The sequence below is a fragment of the Muscardinus avellanarius genome (assembly GCF_963383645.1).
Source record: "Muscardinus avellanarius genome assembly, chromosome: 11".
Taxonomy (NCBI): Eukaryota; Metazoa; Chordata; class Mammalia; order Rodentia; family Gliridae; genus Muscardinus; species Muscardinus avellanarius.
In genome coordinates this window covers 26,202,620-26,218,571 of record NC_137797.1, presented here as the reverse complement: position 1 = coordinate 26,218,571, position 15,952 = coordinate 26,202,620, and the positions used below count along the sequence as shown (strand labels likewise).

General features: G+C 39.1%; 1 pseudogene across 1 annotated transcript; it reads right to left on the bottom strand.

The window, feature by feature from the left end:
• Positions 1-5,527: 5,527 nt before the first annotated feature.
• LOC308269439 (splicing factor 3A subunit 3-like) lies at positions 5,528-7,334 on the bottom strand (annotated as a pseudogene). The gene is made up of 3 exons: positions 6,217-7,334; positions 5,767-5,839; positions 5,528-5,661 (listed from the first exon to the last, which is right to left on the bottom strand). The product of its transcript is annotated as a splicing factor 3A subunit 3-like (transcript).
• Positions 7,335-15,952: the final 8,618 nt, after the last annotated feature.

Genomic DNA, 15,952 nt, shown 5'->3' with positions numbered 1-15,952 from the left:
TGTTTTGTTCTGAAATGAGTTATAAATATCTAAATTCCATACCTTTTCTTTTAATTATATTTTCATTGGTTTTCTTTAATAATTCTTTGTTAGAATTTGCCTATAAATTTTCTTGCAATAACAGTCTATTTATATAACACAGGTTCTCCAATTGTCTTATACAACTATTTTATTCTTTTGTCCATCAAACCTTCATTTATGAGAACACATACTCAACATTAGCATCATTAGTCTGTATACTGAACATGTTCTGGCCCCAAATTGACAACTTTGATAATTACTTTCCAAATCTGATTTGTTAAAACACACAGTACCAGTGGCATGGTGCCGCACACCTGTAATCCTAGTACAAGGGTGGCTGAGACAGGAGGATTGTAGGTTTGAGGACAGCCTCAGCAAATAGTGAGACTCTATCAGCGTCTAGCAAGATGCTGTATCAAAATAAAATAGGGCTGAGGCTGTAGCTTGGAGCTAGAATGCCCCTGGGTTCAATCCCTAGTACCACAACAAAACAAAAATAGAACTGATATTTCATGGTAAAACTTTCTATTCCGATCCATTGACCTATGTGTCTTTTTTTTTTTTTTGGTACTGGGGGTGGAACCCAGGGGCATTCTACCTCGGAGTTATACCCCCTAGCCCTATGTTTTATTTTTTATTTTAAAACAGGGTCTCATTAAGTTACTCACAAAGTGCCTCAATAAGTAGCTGAGGGTGACCTCGAACTGTGATCCTCTTGTCTCAGTCTTCCAAATGCTAGGATTACAGGTGTGTGCCACCACACCCGGTTAACCTTTTTTATTTTATTTTTGTGGCACTGGGATTGAACCCAGGGCATTCTACCTCTGAGTTACACTCCTATCCAAATATATATATATAGTACTGGAAACCCTTCTACCTCCGGGCTACACTCCCAGACCTATTTTATATATTTTTATTTGGAAACAGGGTCTTCTAAACCAGTGCGGCTGGCTTCGAACCTGCGTGATCCTCCTGTCTCCACCTTTCAAGCACGGGGATTACAAACATGTGCCACCATGTCTGGCTTATATTTTATATTTTTAATTTAATTTTATTTTGTGGTACTGGGGATGGAAACCAGGGGCATTCTACCCCTAAGTTACAACCCCAGCCCTATTTTTTATATTTTATTTTGAAACAGGGCCTCACTAAGTTGCTGATGCTGGCTGCAAATCTGTGATCCTCCTGTCTCAGCTTCCCAAGTACTGGGATTATAGATATGTACCACCATTCCTACATGTGAGAATTCCACTTGTTGCCATGTTGGAAGGGTATGTGGATACATCCATGGAATAAATGGAATTTTTCATGGGATGAACTCCATTTCAAAAGATACTTCTGCCAAGTGCCATACTATCCACTTTAAATTGGAATTACTTTTCTTGTCCTTAAGTACTATTTTTCCTTCTATGAACAGCCTTGGCACTTAGATGAATATTTCATTGGTTCTCTCCTTTTAATAATACATTCAATACTTTGTTTAATGCCGTAGGGTGTTTTGGCTAGAATATATGAGCTGAAAAAACTGATGTGAATATGTGTCATAGAATATCATTGTAACTGCTGTCTCTATTACTATGCCTTACTCGCCTAAATTTCTCCTAGTTAAAAATTATTTTATCACTTGCTTTGGTACTAGTTGAGAAAATGATACATCTATTATCTTTAGGTGCTTGTATATACTGGTTTATATATGACTTGATTGTTTCTTGATATTGAATGAATCATTGTATCCTGAGACTTTCAAAATAACTTTCCCCCTGTTTAAGAATATCCCACTCTTCAAAAAAATTTATCATAGAATTTAAAAATTTGGGTTTTGAAGTTTTAGGTTCAAAGATGTACGAATATAAAGTAGACAACATCAACCATTGCAAGATTGGAAAAGATTAAATTTGATAATCTCATAATACTGCCAATGTGTCTAGCTCTTTGAGTACAGGTCACATAACTAGGGGTTGAGCTGTTCAATAGGTGGAGAATTTATGGGTTAAGGAGAAACTGAACTAGAGATCTAATGCAAAAAAGGGAACTTCCAGTTTGCCTACCAGGGACAATTAAGAATCAGGATCATCTCAAAAATCTTAATAGAATTAAAAACTATGGGGGAAAAACCCCCAGAAGCGCAAAATATTAAGAAATTATAACCATGGTGGAAAACTTTAAACATACTCTCCCAGAAACTGCCAGATAAAGTACCCACAAAGCAAGTAAGTGCTCAGAAAATTAGAGTGGAACAACCTCCAGGCTTAAACATATAGAATGCCTAGTTAGGCAGAGGAGATAAATTATGTTGTTAGGAAACACATCAACTAGGATAGTCAGTGTTTTTCTTTGACCTCTAGATATCATTTTAGGTGAAGCAACTTTAAATTTAAAGCAATGCATCAAAATTTTATTCTGAGCCAGGCGTGGTGGCCACGCTTGTGAGGTGGAGACAAGCTTGGGACAATCCCCGCGCTTGGGAGGTGGAGACAAGAGGATCGCGCTGGTTTGGAGACCCTGTTTCCAAATAAAAAAAATATAAAAGAGGTCTGGGAGTGTAGCCTGGAGGTAGAAGGCTTCCAGGAACCCCAGTACCACCACCACCACACACACACACACACACACACACACACACACACACACACACACACAATTATTCTGAACGAAAAATGGAACATAATTTCTCTTGTACTTCCATATTTTTTGGATAAAAGCTGATTTTTAAATATTTATTTATTTATTTATTTATTTATTTATTTATTTTTGCAATGCTAGGGTGTAAACCCAGGCCTCATGCATGCAAGCCAAGTACTTTGCTTTACCACTGAGCTATATCTCCAGCCTTGAGTTGTTTTTTCTTGTATAGCCCATTCAAATATATAAGCCTTGGTCTATCCTGTTAGGAAAAGGGAGAACAGATTTAGATAAGCAGTGTTCAAATCTGCAAGGACACAAAGCTACGGATTTGAAAAAAACTTTAAAAAATTAAATAGAATATGATGTACAACTTTAAAAAGTTTGAAAAAATAAATTCATCCTTTTCTAGGGGAGTAAAAATGATTTTAAAAATTCAAGGAAAGGTAGAAAATTTGAATAATTCAGCAACTATAGAAAAAGTGGAAAATCAGAAAAGGTCTTTCTTCACTAAAAGACACTTCTCTCAGGTGATTTTATAAGTAGGTTTCTTAATCCTTCAGGGAAGAACTATCATATTTAATTCGATAAAACATGGAAAAAGATGCATTTTTTGAACTTTGATGTATAGGGTGAAATATTTCTGGCAAAAATACTATATAAATGTTGTGTGCATATTGGTGCACACATAACACACCTACGAACCAATGTATCTGTGAAAATAGTCACAAAGATATTAAATAAATGACAACTAAATACTGTTCCACATTAAGGATCAAGAAGAGTTATATAAAATATAAATGTGGCCAGGCGTGGTGGCGCACGCTTGTAATCCCCGCGCTTGGGAGGCGGAGACAGGAGGATCGCGCAGGTTCGAAGCCAGCCACGTGCGCTGGCTTAGGAGACCCTGTTTCCAAAATGAAAAAATGTAAAAATAGGTCTGGGAGTGTAGCCCGGAGGTAGAAGGGCTTCCAGGAACCCCAGTACCACCAATATATATATATATATATATATATATATATATATATATATATATATATATATATATATATGTGTGTTGTACCATTTAGAAATATATCAATATGAATGTACTATATTAAAACAAAAAACCATAAATTATCTAAACAGTAAGAGAAAAGGCATTTATTCAGGTAAAATTCAAGCTCTACTTTTATTAACAACACAAACATACAAGAAAAAACTCACACCTTTATTTAAAGGTGTAATAAAAGGTTTTCAGAATAAGAGGAATTTATTATAAATCATTATGAAATATATTCCTTTATTTAAAAATGGTAATAAAAGATTTTCAGAATAAAGGAATTTATTATAAATCATCATGAAATATATTCAATGGTTAATTTTTTATGAGATGTTATTTAAGTGAAAGGACAGGGAAAAGAAATCTGTCACTGCTATTTTTCAACATTATCTTCATGATCCTCATAGAGGAAAAGAGCAAAGAGTTACCAACACTGGAAAAGAAGAGAAAAAAATTGCCATGATTTGCTATAAATAATGCAAGAAACAAAACCAACGAACCAACGAACCAATGGCACTTATGACATTCCATAAGATGAAAGAAGCCAACCTTATGAAAGCTAATATTTTGCCTAGGTGTGAAAAATAATCAACTAGAAAATGCAGCGGAGAAGAGATTATAGCCATAATAAAGCTAAAGTATAAAACATACAGAAATAAACAAAATAAATGGTTATAACCTAAAGAAAAACAACAAAGCTTTACTGAAGCCAATAAAAAAGTCAGAATAAATGGAAAATGTCATTTCTCCCAGATGTAGAAACTCAGTATTTTAAAAAATATCAGTTCTCCTTAACCTACTCTATAAATATAATGTGATGCCAATTAAGATACTAACTGGATTTTAAAAAATGTTTCTTGGCTATGCACCATTTGTATTTTGTCTAAAGAATAAGATAAATCCCTAGACTTTGTTGCTTAATACAACCAAGGTTTATTTCTCATGGTGCACAACTGCAATCCCAGTAACGGGGAAGCTGAGGCAGGGGGATTGCATGTCAGAGGTCAGCCTTTGCAACTTAGCAAGACTCTGTTTCAAAAAAAAAATTAAAATAAAAAGAGCTGGAGGTGTAGCTCAGTGGCAGAGTACCACTGGGTTGAATCCCTACTATCATTAAAAAAAGAAAATTAAAAGAGTTCCTAGTTGTGACTTCCAAAAATTATTCTGTAAGCCATGCACTATCCATTGTGTGGTTTTGGTATCTTCTTAGGTCTCACCATAATACATGAAAATGGCCTTTTCCTTTATACATTATCTGTGTTTGCGTTTCTTTTTTTTTGGGGGGGGGCTGAAAATGATTATAAAAATATTCTCTATACTACTTTACTATTTTGTCTTTCATGTTTGAAATTTTAGCAGCCTAGATTTTTTTCGATATGATGTAAAGTAGAAATCTTTTTTTCCGGCCGGGCTTGGTGGTGCACGCTTGTAATCCCGAGCTTAGGAGGCTGAGACAGGAGGATTGCATAGGTTCAAAGCCAGCCTCAGCTACTTAGTGAGGCTCTCAGCAACTTAGTGAGACCCTGTTTCCAAATAAAATATAAAATAGGTCTGGGAGTATAGTCTGGAGGTAGAAAGCCCCTGGTTCCACCCTGAGTACCACAAAAAAAAAAAAAAAAAAAAAAGGAAATCTTTTTTTCCCCCACAAAATCTTTTAAAGATAAAACAAAGATAAAACAAATCTCAGCCCTGCACTCTGCCAGCATGCCTTGTTTCTACTAGAAGCATGTTAGACCAGAAGGCTATGTAGCAAAGAGTCTTTAAGAGCATTTGGTTGGGAGAAGTAGATCAAGCAGGTCTCGAGGAAACCTGTGCAAACCCCACAGCAGAGCTCCATCCTGCACACTAGAGCGGCCCTTGTCGTTTCAGGTCCTCGGGGGTCTTATTCACCACATGCCCACTGTACTCTTCCTCAGTGTCAGGCTGCCATCTTTCTGAAGCCTTCTGCAGTTCCAGCTTGGCCCACGAGGAGACAGCGCCTGTGTCATATCAGCAAAGTGGGCAGTATACCAAACCCCTCAAGCCCTGAGTGAGCTTGGCGCCGTCCAGCAAAGTGCCGCTGGGAGGCTTCAGGCCCTCGGTACCTGAGTTTCCCAAAATTTTACAGTGGTAGCTGATATTTAGGCCACGAAGCATATACATCCAGTAGGGAACGTGCTGAAAGAAACCAAATGAGAAACAGTATTAGTTTATGAAGGTCTGCATTTGCTTTCAAAATGGAGAGCGGGGAGGAAACAGTGGAGTGGGACGCATTTTTCTGTCCCAGCCCAGGGGCAGGTTTTTGGGTTGTAAATGATCGCATTCTCTTTATTTTATTTATTATTTATTTATTTATTTATTTATTTGCGGTACCGGGGATTGAACCCAGGGGCATCCTACCTTCGAACCACACCCTCAGCCCTATTTTTTATTATTTATTTTAAAACAGAGTCTCACTAAGTTGCGGAGGGCCTCATTAAGTAGCTGAGGCTGTTTGCGAAGCGCGATCCTCGTGTCTCAGCCTCCGGAATGCTGGGATTGCAAGCGTGCGCCACCACGCCCGGCTTCTCATTCTCTTTATCTTCCCCTTTCACTCCCATCCATTTGTTCCTCTTCTTCCTCTTCTCGCCCCTCCCCTGTCCTCGCTGGCTTTCTGTTGTACATTTTCATGAGTCAGCTGCGGATGTTCCCCAGGAATCTCCACATGTTCATAGATCTGGGCTTCTAGGAAAGCGAGCTCTTTGTTCCTCTTGGTGTTTTACTTAGTGTCCTTTGATTGGGGATTTTTGGCAAGTAGAGAGGTGTCAAGTGACTCCAGGGACTTTCCTTTGGTGCCAGTAGCCTCTGGGCTCGCTCTCCTATTGGTCCTTCTGCACTTCAGGTCTAAGGCCAACAGTGCCAATTTCAACCTGTCCAGACCCAGGGAGGCAGCTCTTCCCAGGAGCAAAATGCAGAGAGGTCAAGATGGGCCCCAGCATGGCTAAGGGTGCTGCTTGTCTCTTCCTTTTTCCCACTTCTTTTCAAATTAAGTCTGAATCTGCCTCAAATGTTCATTCTGATCTTGAAGGGGCTTGGCTCTACCTGTGTAATCCAGAAGGTATTCAAACAGCATCTCTAGGTACCTCTTAAACTCTGCATTTTTCTTTCTTTCTTTTTTTTTTTTTTTAATGTCAACTAACTGGTCAGAGATGGACAGCTATGAGACGTAATCCAGCTTCTCAGATGCCTTCAGGTTAATGTACTTGAGGTAACAGTGTTGGTGATCAAGGTAACGCCCATATCCCTCTTCATTTGTGGAGTCCACCAAGTTTTGTGCCTCTTCGCTTGCCTCCAGGAACTCCTCAGATTCCACCGACATTGGCACACAGATCTCGTTTGGCTGCTTCCGATGGAATTCTGTTATTTGCTTGAGTCTGTTACAGAATGCAGCAAACTCATCGGGTCCAGAGATAGCATTGAGCTCCTCCTTTTATAAACCATCCTTACCATCATGCAAATCTCTCGGGTTCCCACTGACCTCCGTCTACCTATCTTGCATGGCCCGCCTGCGGTGGTCTGAACTGATCTGGTCTCGGAGCGTGGACTTCTTAGTAAGCATCTCTTTGGCCATGACATCCATGAGCTGTTCCTTCTCCTCATGATATGGCCACTGCCGCTTCAGAATTGTCTCCATCTTCCTTTCCTTGTGACACCCCAATTCACACCACCAACCATAAAGTAGAAATCTAACTTTATTTTTTATCAGATGAAGAGCTAATTGTTTCATTACCATTTACCGAGAAGTGCATCCATTCCCAATTTATATGAAATGATACTCTTTTTAGATACTTAATTTCCATGTGTCCATAGTTCAGTTTTACCCATTAGGGTTGAGTCAAGGTGGTGACCTTTAGAGTCCAGACCCTCAAGAACTATGCTATCCTGCCTTGTGTGCAATATATTATCTTTTTTTTTTTTTTCTTCCAGTACTAGGGATAGGACCCAGGGGCATTCTACCTCCAAGCTACACCCCCCAGTCCTGTTTTTAATTTTGAAACAGGGTCTCACTAGGTTGTGGAAGGCCTCACTAAGTAGCTGAGGCTGGCAGTGAACCTGTGATCCTCCTGTCTCAACCTCCCAAGTACTGGGATCACAAGTGTGCGCCACCACGCCCTGCTTGTTTTCGCTTTTAAAAATAAAGGTGTTAGTGTATTTTTGTATGGGTGTATGTTGAGTGTGGAAAGATACTTGGAAATGTAAAGTTGGTTACCCCACCTGGTGGTAGTTATGAAGAGTTTTTCACTCTTTGATTTTGTATAGTTCAATCTTTTTCACAAACATATTCCTTGTTAATACAGTAACATCTTTATAAAAATTTTCCTAGTTTGATGAATGTATTAAAGTGATACAAAAATTAAGAAACCAAATTGAGACACCAACTTAATTAAAAATTAAGATACCAAAGTAAGTACCCATGGAAGAGTCTTTTTATGGTAAAAATGTAATTGATGGCGAATCTCTTTGATTTCTTTCTTTTTTTTTTTTTTTTTTTTTTGAGGTACTGGGGATGGAACCCAGGGGCATTATTTCCCTGAGCTATACCCCCAGCCCTATTTTTATTCTTTATTTTGAAATAGGGTCTGATTAAGTTGCAGGGGCCTCACTAAGTAGTTGAGGCTGGCCGTGAACCTGCCATCCTCTTGTCTTAGCTTCCCAAGTATTGGGATTGCAAGCCTGCAGCACCATGCTCAGCTGTCTAAATTCTTGAGGTATGTGGGTTGTAATTTACGTCCAACTGGTCTCTCTAATTTGATAAATATTTGCTAAATTTTTGAATATATGCTCATTAAATATACATTATTTTACTTATTTTAGTTTCTTTTTTATCATGGTTTTAAACCTTTGTCTAACATTTTATTTATGCTATTGAATTAGAAATCTAAGACCCTCTTAAAATGCATTTCACCAATGGAAATCATAAGAAAAAAAGTAAGGAAATTATAAGGAAAAAAATTGTAAGGGAAAAATGTTTAGTGGCACATCATGATTTTTATCCCCAATGAGAGGAAGATAATAATACAAAACCAAATTATAAATCATCTTTGAATTCCAAATTGTAAAATAATATTGAATTTTAGAGCTTATAAGCTTTCCCTTGCTTTGGGAAATCAGTTTTCAGTTGAACTGCGTGAAATATAATGGCTACTGTTTCTTTGTTTTTAAGAGGAGATTGTGTTTGAAAGACAAGGACTTTGCTGCCAATTAGAAGCACGTCTTTGCATTTGAGAGAAACCCGGAGCCTCTGGAACATACTGTGACAATCCACTGCACTTAGCAACTGCAGGAGCGTGGGCTGGGAGTGTGTGCAGCCTAGTGACATTAAGAAATCAATTTGCAAAGAGGTGGTTTGAAATTTTCAGACTTTTCCAAGGTGTTGTGAGGAGGTGTTGAAGCCATGAAACAATTAGCAGATGACATGCATTTCACTGCTCGTATAATATTCTGTAGCTCAAATTTCCCTGCATATGTTTTTGGCTTCACTTTTTTCGCCCTCGTAACCCAAAAGAATAACTTCACGCCTTGTGGACATACATACAAGAGAAAAGCCCTCTATTGTTTTTGTCTCTGGTGTTCAGGCCCTTCTTAAAGCTCTTTCTTCTTTCAGAATCATTCTTTATAAAGGGATAAATGGGATCATAAGGTGCTCAGAGATTTGGAGAGGTATTAAAAATAAGCCTAAATTGCAATATTAGATATCTTCCAAAAGAACAAGAAGAAAAAGTCCTGGAAATTTATTCAAGACATAATAGAGTATAGGAAACAAAATCAGATTTATTTATTTTTTATTTTATTTGAGGTACAAGGGCTGGAACCCAGGAGCATTCTACCTTTGAACTACACCTTCAGCCCTATTTTTATACTTTAATTTTGAAACAGGGTCTCACTAAATTGCAGAGGGCCTCACTAAGTAGCTGAGGCTGGCTGCAAATCTGTGATTCTCCTGTCTCAGCCTCTCAAGTACTGAGATTACAAGTATGTGCCACCGTGCCTGGTTTAGGCAATCAGATTTAACATGTCCAAAAATATACCAATAATCTTCCTTTCTGTCTAATCAATGTTTTTTGTTTCAGAGCATCAGAAAACAAATTGAGTTACTTGGCATTCTCTCCCCAAAAGTGAATTTCTTATAAGGATGTCCAGAAACAAAGGCAGGAAAGCATCTGAGTATGTGGACAGGATTAGAATCAGGATCTGCAAACTCTTATTGGCATAGGCGATCCTTTCTCCAGTTTCTGCTCTTGCTTTTTGGCGACATCTTCTCCAAAGTTGCTTTCTCTGAATCTCCAGAGAAATTATAAGGAAAAAATTAACTAAAAAACTAACCACCTTTATATTTCACTTCCAATGTGCCTAGAAAAATCTCACTTTCAGATTCCCCCACGAGGAAGGATCTGATTGGCTCATTAAGGTCATGGGTTCATCTCTGGTCCAATCACACAAACAAGACTGCTGGTGAGTGGGGAACTGTTTGTGAAGAAAACAGTTATGTGCATTGCTTGTCCACAGGACAGTTGCGTAGCAGGCTCCCCGAGTCATTTCTTATAGCTCTTATATAGATTAGTAAACACTTGTATTTTTTCAGGCTCTCAGTCATGAAAACAAACTCATTTTCAACTTGAAAATGAAAAATTTCCCCTACCTTTCAGATTTGTCACCCATTTTTATCTATTCACTTCTTCAACCATCCTTTTGTGGAGTAACAAACTAAGTTTCAGCATTCTTCTAAGAATTTGGAATACAGCAATTAACACACAAATAATCCCTGGCCTGTTAAATTTTATTGATTCCTGCTCTTAAATTTATCATTTCTTCCCTTCTATTTACTTGGATATCCCTCCTCTTCTCTTCTTGCTTTTGTTTTGAATAATAAAAACAAGTGGGAATTGTTGTTGTTGTTGTTGTTGTTATTATTATTATTATTATTATTATTATTATTATTATTGGTGGTAATTTTGGTGATACTGGGGGTGGAACCCAGAGGCTTTCTACCTCCAGGCTATAATCCCAGACCTATTTTATATTTTATTTGGAAACAGGGTCTCACTAAGTTGCTGAGAGCCTCACTAAGCAGCTGAGGCTGGCTTCGAACCTGTGCGATCCTCCTGTCTCAGCCTGCCAAGCGCAGGGATTACAAGTGTGCGCCACCACGCCGGGCACTGGGAATTGGTATTATTATTTGGCTACTTTTCATCCTTCGAATGCAAGCATTTAGTGCTCTAAATTTATCAGTACTGCTTTTCCTGAGTCCCACGCTTTCCTATGTTGTGTTTTCACTTTCATTTAGTCAGTGTATATTTGATTTCTTTGGAGACTTTCTCTGTGACCAATGAATTGTTCAGCAGTTTGTTGCTTAGTTTGCAAATATTTGAATCTTTTCTTTTCTTTTTCCACTACATATATTTAGTTTAAGTTCACCGTGGCTGGAGAACACACCATGTAATTTTAATTCTTTTAAATATTTTTCTGTTTGCTTTATGGCTCAGGATATGATCAATCTTGGCATATATGTGTGGATGCTCAAAAAGAATGGTACAAGCCAGGTGTGGTGGCACACGCTTGTAATCCCAGCATTCGGGAGGCTGAGACCCGAGGATAGCGGTTCTCGGACAGCCTCATCTACTTAGTGAGGCCCTCTGCAACTCATTGAGACCCTGTTTCAAAATAAAGAATAAAAAATAGGGCAGGGAGTGTAGGTTGGAAGTTGAATATTCCTGGGTTCCATCCCCACCCCACAAAAAAAAAAAAAAAAAAAAAAAGAATGGTACTTTTTTTTTTTTTTCCGGTACTGGGGATTGAACCCAGAGGCATTCTACCTCTTTATACCCCCAGCCCCCCCCTTCTTATTCTTTAGTATGAATCAGGATCTCACTAAATTGTGGAGGGCCTCACTAAGTAGCTGAGGCTGGCTTCAAACCTGTGATCCTTCTGATCTCAGCCTCCCAAGTACTTGGATTACAAGTGTGCACCGCCACGCCCAGTTTAAGAAGGGTGCATTCTATTCATGTCAAGTAGGTCTTTTTGGTTCATGATGCTGTTGAATTTTTCCATAACTAGATTATTTTCTGTTTAGTTCACCTATCCATTGTAGAGAGAGGGGTATTTTTTATGGATTTTTTTTTAATTGGTGGAGAGAGGGGGTATCGAAATGCTTAACAGTGACTACTGTGGATTTGCCCACTTATCTTTAGTTCCATCAGTTTTTACTTCAGATATTTTGAAGTTCTGTTGCTTGTTGCACACACACTTGGGATTACTATGTCTTCTTGATAGATTGACTTTTTTTTTGTGGTATTAGGAATGGAACCCAGGGGCAATCTACCTCTGAGATACACCCCCAGCACTAGTTTTTTATTCTTTGTTTTGAAAAAGGGTCTCACTGAGTTGCAAAAGGCCTCACTAAGTAGCTGAGGCTGTCTGAGAACCGCAATCCTCCTGTCTCAGCCTCCCGAATGCTGGGATCACAGTGGCGTGTGCCACCACGCCTGACTCTTGTTATGTAATGTTCCTCTCACTGATTTTCTTTGTTCTGAAGTTTGTTTTTTTGAGATGAGGTCTTGCTTTATTTCTCGAGCTGGACTTGAACTTCTGGGTCCAAGTCATTATTTTCCTGCTTACGCCTCTTAAGAAGCTGGGATTATAGAAACATGCCACTCTGCCCAGCTTGAAGTCTATTTTATCTAAAATGAAAATGGCCACTTGTTCTTTTTTATTTTTAATTTTTGCAATAATAGAATGGAACCCAAGGGTATTCTACCTCTAAGCTACACTCCCAGCCCTAATTTTTATTCTTTATTTTGAAACAGGGTCTTCTTACTTACTTGTAGAGGGCCTCACAAGTAGCTGAGACTGGCCATGAACCTGCAATCCTCCTGTCTCAGCCTCCCAAGTACTGGGATTACAAGCGTGGGCCACCAGGCCCAGCTGCTTGTTCTTTCTTTGGATCTATATTTTCATGGCCTATATTATTCACCCTTTTAATTTCAAGCCACCAGCATCACCATATTTGAAGAATTTCTAGTAGACAGTGTATAGTTAGATCATTTTTTTTCTCCCTCTTTTTTTCCCCTCTCTCTGCAAATCTCTACATTCATTTGATGTATTTAAACCATTTATGTTTCATATAATTCTTGACATATTATGGCTTGAGTCTGTCATTTTATTTTTTGTTTTATTTGTTAATTTATTTTGTTTTTTCTCCCCTTGCTTTCCTGGGGATTACGTAAGACCTGTTTTTACATTTTTTAAATTTTAAAACAGGGTTTCCTAAGCCAGCACGAGGGTCTGGCTTCGAACCTGCGCGATCCTCCTGTCTCTGTCTCCCAAGCGCGGGGATTACAAGCATGCGCCACCATGCCCGGCTACTACGTAAATATTTCTAAAAATTCCATTTTGATTTAACAGTAGAGGTTTTGTATCTCATATAGTTTTTTTCAGTGGTTGCCCTAAATGATTGTGCGTGTGTTATTTGCACATGCACATGTGTATATGTAGAGGGGATATATAGTTGATAACAGTCTAATTGTGCTCATGTCCTAGCAGTTCAAGTAAAAATGTGGAAAACTTACCTCTAAATGTCTTTACCCATCCCACTTATAATTACTTTAAATTTTTCCTTTATATATATTAAGGGCCACATCAGACAGTGCTTTAATTTTTGCTTCGGCTGTCAACATATTTTAGAAAATTCAAGAGGAGATGAAAGTAGATTGCATTTATAATATGTTCTCTTTGCCTCTCTCGGCCATTGTTCTTCTTTCTGTAGCACGTAAAGTTTCTTCTTTAGTCATTATTTTCCTGTTTAGAGAGTTTCCTTTGGCCATTATTCTAGGACAGCTTTGCTGGTGACAAATTCTTTTCATTTTTCTGCATCAGAGAATGTCTTGGTTTCTTCTTCATTCCTGAAAGATATATTTTTCACCAGACGTAGAATATTTTCTTTTTGTTGTCAATAGTTTATTTAGCACTTGAAAAATGTTGAGCTACTTCCTTCTGGTGTCCATGGCTTCTGAGGAGAAATATCAAAATTGTTTTTCTCATATATAGAGGGAGTATCATTTCCCTGTTACTTTTTTTTAATGTCTTTCCCCGTTGTCTACTGTTGGCTTCCCTGTCTCCGAAACAGGAGGCTGTTCCTTGGGTTCTATACTCCACTTTCATCTTCTAGAGTTTTTAAATATTTGTTTTATATATAATGTCACTGATTTTTTTTTAGCTCCTTTTTCATGGGGAGAAGAGGGGAAAGTATATCTGTTCTTTATTTCTGGAAGGAGTATTCCCCAATAAGTATATTAAGTAGCAAGAATAGAATTTGGTGGTACCGGGGGTGGAACCCAGAGGCTTTCTACCTCCGGACTATACTCCCAGACCTTTTTTTTTATATTTTATTTGGAAACAGGGTCTCACTAAGTTGCTGAGAGCCTCACTACATAGCTGAGGCTGGCTTCAAACCTGCGCGATCCTCCTGTCAGCCTCCCAAGCGCGGGGATTACAAGCGTGCGCCACCACGCCCGGCTAGTAGCAAGAATAGAATTTGATTGTGTGGAACTGGGGATTGAGTGTAGGGGCATTTACCTCTGAACTATACTCCGAGCCCTTTTTATCTTTAATTTGAAAGCAGTCTTGCTAAGTTACCCCATGCTGTCCTTGAACCTGGGATCATTCTACCTCCGCCTTCCAAGTACTGGGATTATAGTTCTGAGCCATGGAACCAAGCTAGGAATATGTAATGCAGGCAATTAGACAAGAGGGCTGTGAAGCCGAAGAGACGACAGCAAGGCAACCCAGACACCAGTGGAATCAGTGAAGCAACCCAGACACCAATAACATTGGTGAAGCAACCCAGACACTAATAACATTACTAATATGCCAGAAGGACAGGAGCAGCCCAGGAGCTGCTCACCCATGGAGGGCCTGTCCAGTGGGAACCAGAGTCATGAAGGAGGTCTATCCAAGGAAGTGCTACCCAAGGCTGTTGGAATCAGGGAGACAAACACTCTGGCTTCTCTCTTCCTTTCACCTTCAAGTTTTCATAAGCACCTCTCATTGACCAAATCAAACTAGAAGCCAAAGGGAAGGGAAATGGGAAATGAAGTTCCTTGTGACACAGAGTAGCAGAAAAGGCAACCAGAAGCCAGTCATGATGGCGCACGTATTTGGGAGGCTGAGACAGAAGGACCACAGGTTTGAGGCCACTTTCAGTAATTTAGCAAGACCCTGTTTCCAAAAAAATATTCAATAAAATCTGGAGGCGTAGGTTGGAAGTAGAATGCCCCTGGATTCAATCCCCAGCATCAACCCCACCCTTCCAAAATAAGAAACAAAAACGGCAACAGGATGTTAATAAGAGCAGGAAACCCAGGGAGACAGGGAGGGAGGACCTGAGGACAATCAGATAGATGCCTATCACTTTCCACTTCCCTGATGAGTAGACAGAGTTAAGTGACAGGGTCAGAGCCCCACAGTGAGCAAGCGACTATGGGAGGACCTACCGCCATCCATTTTGCCCAGGGCGCCTCGCTGGCATTGTGCTCAGGACATCTGAGGCCCCGAGGAGGCACAAGTATTGGAAATTCTGGGTTTGTAGAGTCTATTGTCAATCCTTATTTACCCATTTAGATAAATATTAGTGGTTAAATACCACTAAGTGTGAATTATTAGCTTAAAAGTATTTAGGGGAGCAAGGGAGATTCTGAAGTCATGAAGGGTTGTGTCAGACACTATGTTTTCTCTGATGCTTTGCTTTCCATTTTTTTCTTATTTCTTCTTTTTTCTTCTTTCTCTCTTTCCCTCCCTTCCTCCCTCCCTTCCCTTCTTTCCTTCCTTCCTTCCTTCCTTCCTTCCTTCCTGGGATTGAACCCAGGGGGCATTTTAACTCTGATCTTTACCTCTAGCCCTTTGTATTTTTATTTTTTTTGGCACTGGGGATTGAATCCAGAGGTATTCTACTCCAAGCTACACTCCCATTATGATTTTATATATTACTTGGAAACAGGGTCTCACTAGGTTTCTGAGAGTCTCACTAAGTTGTCAAGACTGGCTTTGAACCTGTGACCCTCCTTCTCAGCCTCCAAGTACTGGAATTACAGGCTTTGGTTACTATTCTGATTACTCCTATAGATGAGAAAATTGTTGTGCAGAGAAGTTAAATTACTTTTCTGAGGTTGTAGAAAGCCTAGGTGGCCAGCAGGCACTCTGCCTCTGGAGGTCACATCCCCAAGCATTTTCCTCTTTTCCCTGTGACCATTGCCACAG